Genomic DNA, 7,308 nt, shown 5'->3' on the forward strand with positions numbered 1-7,308 from the left:
GTGAGCATTTTTGATGCAGGCAACAATGGGACACAGCAAGGAAAAATGACGTTTGACATGATTAGGACCCCTAGCGCGCTCTGGTGTACACAGAAGCGCGCTCTGGTGAATTCAGCTGCGCGCTTTTCGTGCCTGGTTGCGTTCGTAACTTTACAGTCTATGCGTGAAACCAAACGAGTCTGTCGTTTTTTGATGAGTGACATTTCTTATTTATTTCAGACAGTGTTGATTTAATATAGGTATACTTATATAAAATTGTATTATTAGGAAAAATCGTGTGTTAAACTATCCTCGCTGTCTGATAAAAAGTCCATTTGGCACTGGCAGGGGGGAAAAGGGTCGACATCTTTATGTAGGCTACACGGAATTATGTTATTATAATATATATATATATATATATATATATATATATATATATATATGTGTGTGTGTGTGTGTGTGTGTGTGTGTGTGTGTGTATTTTAAACAACCTTTTAGTAAAGTTCTTCTTTCATAAGGTTTTATTATCCTTTAACAAAGACGTTAACAGCTCTTTTGATCAGAGGTATTCCTCCTTATATGGAATCATCTGATATAAGCACAATGTAGGCTATGCGTGGTAAATAGTCTAAAACAAATGTTTTTAGAAACACGTCTCATCTTCCACTATTGTTGTTGCAATGTATTGGCTAAACAGGGCTCTAAAGCCTGGTTTCCTTTGCCAAATATTTTCTTTTGCATAAAATGGTGTTTGGAGAACTTACAGATCATATTGTCCTAAAGAACTTACCACTGAAATTCTCATATAGAGCCATTCTTGCCGTTTGCCTTCATGTAAGTTATAAGGCATCATTTGTCACATTAAATTTAAACCCACAAAAAGACAAATTATAAATACTTTATTAATAGCCTACTATAAAATGATGCTTGGTACTATGGAATTCTTATAACCTAAAGCTCAACATGACTTAGAAGTGTAAATAAACTAAACAATATTGACATGTGGATCTATGCCAAAAAATTTACATAAGTTTCTCATTATAAAAATACATCATAAGTTAGTGGCCAAAAGAGATGTACAGCTTATAGGAAAATTGACGTCTTCACTCTTCATTCAAATATTGTTAAATGTGTTAAAGATTTTGTAAGCTGCTTATTGTGCTTGGAGTCAATTATTTTATTTGTGATAATGCAATGAAACATGCCAATTTGTGCGGACAGTTTTTGTCAAGGCTGTCATAGGTAAGTTCTTTTAATAATCAAACAAAGAGTATTATGTTGACATAATTGTTTATGTTATATAAATACATTATTCAATATCCTTTAATCCTCTTATCCTCATTTAATTGCAACTTGTATGACCATGTGCCACTTCAAATCTTTATCTTATTATGTGCATTTAACACTTGACGTTTTGCATATTTTTCATTCACTTTTTTAATTCCAGTTCAAAATACCTAAATACAGGACTGTAAAACGGAGTTGTTTTTGTACTAATAATGTAGTGCAATATTTAAAGCATTTTAAGTTATTTTCAAATACTAACTTTAATATCCTTTATGTTGCATTCATATAACTAAGTTACTTATTATTTACTTAAGTACACTGTAAAATATATTGTTGGTTTAACTTAAAAAAGTAAGTAACCTGGTTGCCTTGAAGTAACCTGGTTGGAATGTTTTAATCATCAGAAACTCAAAATGATATGTTATCTGAACTAAATAAATTATTTAAGTTGATTTGACAAAATAACAAATGTTGTGATTACTAATCCTGAAAAGATTTTTTTTACAGTGATTTAAAATATATATATCAGCCCATTCTCACCCCCAAGGCGTCACCTAACTGACGCCTTGGGAAGCATTTGGACATGCTTCAATATCTGACGCTTTAGGCGCCCTTTAGCGTCAGTTAGATGACGCCCTAGGATCGCGTGTAGGCTACCCTACCCCCACCCCATACCTAAACCTAACCGCGTCCTCTAACTGACGCTTTCCTTTAGCGTCAGTTAGATGACGCCGTAGGATCGCGTCATGTAAGTGACGCTAAAGGGCGCCTAAAACGTCAAATATTGAAGCATGGTCAAAGGTGACGCCTTGGGGTGAGAATGCGTTGTATATATATATTAAAAAAAACAGACTGTATTTTCTTGCTATATCCTCCTCACATCTTCACTGGTGGGCTCTTGGCAGAAGAGGCTTGTCAGGTGGCCTGCTGATCTGGAATGATCAAACAATCTAATGTACACACATATAGACACAGACAGTCAGTCAGAATTTTAAGACTCTTTTCCTGAGGTCACCCAAAAGTTATATCTTAAAAATCTCAGTGGCAGAACATTCCTCTCCCTGCCCCTACTTGGAAGCTGAGAGAAAGACGTGCAGCTCCAATCTGAGCTTTTTTCAAACCACTCCATTGGTTGTCAGTCATCCACACCCAATTATGTAAGAAATGTATCGTGCGTCTCATCCTCGCTGCGTAGCAGACTGCATTCTGGCATTTAACAAACACCTGGCTTCAACGTAAACAGACATGCTAGACATGCTAGACTTTGCTCCTCATCAAAACACACTGTTTGGCACAGATTTTTAAAAGTCTTGGTCAATCTCTTGGTGGCAACACCTTCTGGAGAAATCCTAAACTAGAGGATTAAAGACTGCAGTGTGGAAAATCGGATTGATTTTGACTCTCAAAATGACCATGACCATATATGATTTTTTTTTTGTCATCTTGTTGATTTGCTCTGTAGGCTTTGATCCCATTATGTGATGCTGTAGAATAATATGGAAATCATCTGGGGTAGACATTTTGTTTTTTAATCTTGTAAAGTTATTTGTAACCTACTTTTCAAAATATTGGGGTCAGATCGGTTTTTTAAAGAAAACTTTTTTAAAGAAATTAAAGGATGCATTACATTGCTCAAAAGTGCCATGAGCAATGTTTTCACCAAAGGAAATGACCACGTTTGCACTAAAATATTGAGCACGACGATTTTCAACATTGATAATAATAAGAAACGTTTCTTCAGCATTGAATCATTTCTGGTGGGTCAGGACACTGAAGACTCAAAAAAAAAATACTTGTTAAACTAATTTAATAAAATTATGGACAGTGGTTCCACATAATCAAATTATTTTGAATCTATGTAAGCTCCTGTTGACAGCACAACTGAATGAGAGAGAATCTGTGAAATAGTAATGTCAAACAAATCAATGGAATTGCTCCCCTGTAACTTAAATCGGTTAAGTTTAGTGAACATGCGCTTTATTTTATTTATTTTTTAAAACTGTACTGATAAATAAATGTGTGTAGAATTTCTAGACTATGGCTAGCTAATAATAAAAATATATGTTACTTATATGTGTTATATGTTACTTGTTAAAAAGAACAGTGCCACAAAACCATTTTAAAATGCTGAGAATTCAGCTTTACCTTAACTGGAATTAATTATTTTAAAATATATTTAAATAAATTTAAAATTATTCAAAATTCTAATAATATTTCACAATATTACTGTTTTTTTACTGTATTTTTTTATCAAAAAGCATTGTGAGCTAAGTTGATTGTATACAGAGACCAATGGTTATATGATCTACGGCTTACAATGTTTTTGGAAAACGCAGCTCAGGTGGTTTTATCAGCAACATTTTTAAAAGTGTCAAAGGGATAATAAAACGGGCCATCTCTCTCTCTCTCTCTTTTTGATGCCAAATTTCTCTTCACTCATATGCTATATTCCCTCTTATACAGTATGACAATATGTTGGGGGGGGGGGGGGGGTAAATGTAAAGTTCAATACATTTTGAACTTTATCGATCAGACTTATATTACAGATTATTATATTACACAGAGAGACAGAAATCTGAATTCTTTGTTATTATAAGGATTATATTCTTTTATAACTCAGAGGAAGAGACATAAGGATGGAAAACAGTTTAATGGAACCTTTCGTACAGATAGTCCAGTGATTTTTTTAAGGTTTTTCATGTTTGTTAATGGCATGTGTTGGTTATGAAGTCAGGGATGGACAAATATCTTTTAGAGCCTAATCGCATATGCATCTTTCAGCCTTTATGCTATAATCTTGAGGCGCTTTCATTGGCGGATACATTGTTACTTTGAACATTTTCAGATCATGTGCTCAGCAAAGTCTAATCAGCTTATGGAGTTCTTTGAATGCTTCATGTCACCTTTATGGGAACCTTTTCCAGCATATTACCAACTGGAGTGGGAAAAGGGAAGAAGCATTAAGCCTAGAATGACATTTTGTGGAACACCTATCTAGACAATTGAAATTAAACCCCTCAGTAATGTTTTGGACTTCTGTTAGAGACGTTTTAAAGAGAATGTCCCGGCTTCAACTTGTGACAAAGCACAAAATGTCTTTAGTTTATTTGTCTTATTATATATATATTCTATATATTAGATATCAAAAATATATTCAAATGAATATACTGTGTTGCATACATGTAAATATACTGTATATCTGAAATAAGATTTGTCGTAATATGCAGTGTTGCAGGATGAATTTCAGTTAGATGGACCTTCAAATAGAATTTTAGATTATATCAATGACTTTTCTATTAAAGCAAATGCAAATTGCAGTTTTGTTGTTGCTCAGTTGCTTGTGACACAATCGTTGCATGCGGTTAAGGCTGACGTGGAGGGATGAGTCACCAGATGTCGTACAGTTCATTTATAATCCTCATCAGGTCATATTTGGCCAGTTTTGTTCCTGATCTTTGGTTTTAAATCACTGCTGTGTGCACATTCACGTCACTTTACATTATCACCAGTGGCTATGTGGAACATATGGACAAAATCCAACTGTATAACCTCTATGCACTGAAATTTTCAACAATAATATTAAATTCAAGAAATGTCCAAATCTTTATCATCATCTCTTGATGGTCAGTCACAATGGTAAATGTATATTTGCTGCTTAGTACTCTTACTCTTACTTGGCTGCTGCCCAGAATTATAGTCAGACCAGCTAAACCACAGTGTTGGCATCAGGTAACTAGTGGGAGTTCCTAAGCAAGACAGAAGAAAGATACACACGCATTACCTCAGCAGACTGATAAAATTGCATGCAATGTGGCTGATTAACCACAGAAATTGTATGCTAAACCAGTCTTGAATGCTAGATGGTTACATACATGTATAGGGCTTTTGGCAAAACGAGAATTCCCATTTGCAATTTTTTCATCCATTAATTTGATTGTTCTTTCTTAAGCTTGAGCACAAGTGTCACTAGCGTGTCTGAACAAATCAAGAACTATAGTATAACTCTGTAATAGTAAACCAGAAATAATATGGGGTTTTATCGTGGTTCAATTAAATCATAAGTTGGATGGGCTGCTGCTCAATACCAAACTTCACTCTCTCTCTCTCACACACACACTATAAATATATACTATATGCAGACTTATATGTTCACATATACCAGTCAAATGGCAATGTACAGAGATGTATAAAGTACTAGAAACCTGGACTTGAGTAAAAGTACAAGTGCTCTATCAAAAAAGTGACTTAAGTAGAAGTTGAAGTGCTCTTTAAGCACACTTAAGTAGAAGTACTAGAGTATTCAACATTTTTTGTACTTAAGTAGGCCTATTGCAAGTAGTTTGTTTTAAAATTCACTACTTAAGTACTAAAAGTAAGTACAAGTATTGTGTCATGTAATTATTAAAGAAATCAGTCAAAAGTTTGAACTAGCAATCAAATAAGGCGCTTTGGCGGGATACAAATTTGCTTTGGCAGCCGCCAAAAAAATGTCATTGCGGGACAACCCCTGCATTAGTTGTCAATGTGTGTGTCAATCAATACCATTACCCTATACAACTGGCGTGTGATTTAGGCAGCATGAAAGCCAACTTGCAACAAATGATTCGTAAAATTTTTATAATTGTAACGAGTAACTAGCAGAACATTAAAAAAATATCGAAGTAAAAGTATTAAATTCATCGAAAGTAAAAGTAGAAGTATGAGAAAAAAACAATACTCTAGTAGAGATACTAAACATTACTAAACATCTCTGTACACACACGCACTATATATATATATATATATATATATATATATATATATATATAATTGATACTAATTGATAAGTATGTAAATGCAATGAAATGCCAAATGCGTATATATATATATATATATATATATATATATATATATATATATATATATATAAATGTGTGTGTGTGATACAGTATATATAGGCATAGTTGATGTGAACATACAAAGTTAAATTGGACTGTAAATAGCTGTAATGACTGAAATCATGCATTTCCTCTGCTTTACAGAAAGGAATAGAATGAGCTGATTAACACACACACAAAAAAAAATCACCCATTTTTTTACCTTTTGAAATGTTTTTTTCCCTGAATAGAATGCCAATGCAAACATTATTTCAGAAGGCTGTCGCTTAAATGTGCTGTTATGACATCAGCTAAGAGCACTGGTACTGTTTTCCCACACCCTTATGGGTCTCATACCTCTCAAAGATGGATTTATCGGCAAAACGGAGTGGGAAACTATGACAAGCAGCAATAGCATATTATAATGTGGGATAAATTATTGGGCATTTAATTGGAATAAATAACTTCAAATTCATCCGTCAACACTCTTTAAACATTATATAACAAATATGTTTATTTAAAGATCATATGTTATATATATACTGTATATATTTACAATATTTACAAACTGAACTCTAACTTAGATGTTTATACATTTGACAATAGCAATATTTAACAGTTTGAATGTATATAAATACATAATATAAGACATTCAATATTAGCAAAATGCAATTCATTTCTTTCACAGAATAAACTGCAACCAGTAGCATTAATCACTGCCAAGACATGTCTTGTAAAGACAAAAAAGGCAAGAAAATATCATGCAAATCATAATTCAATCAAAGGATTTAGCTCTGGATTTGAGGAATGTGGCTTAGAGGTTGTCAGATATATTGGACCAAAGGCTTCTTTCAGCCAGTAACAACCTTTGAACATCTGCAAAACAATATCTAAATCATTCTTCAACCAAAAACTACCTGTGAAGGCATATTCAGCTTATAATAAAGGTGACAGCCAGAGTTTGTGGTTTGGCAGCAGGACATATTTTGTTGTTTTTCCCATTAAACATTGTCTTCTTCATTTTCACCATGACCATTTCCTTTAAACTTGGTTCTAACATCAGTCTGTATGTGATAAGAAAAAGGTCCAAAGAGGAGTTCCATTTCATTGCAAAAATAGCTATGTTTATGTGATAAATATGATTGTTCTGAATTAATTTAATTTCCCTGTTTTTTTCTCCAAGGCA

This window comes from Pimephales promelas, chromosome 15, assembly GCF_988280905.1.
Source record: "Pimephales promelas chromosome 15, fPimPro1.hap1.1, whole genome shotgun sequence".
In the NCBI taxonomy this organism is placed as follows: Eukaryota; Metazoa; Chordata; class Actinopteri; order Cypriniformes; family Leuciscidae; genus Pimephales; species Pimephales promelas.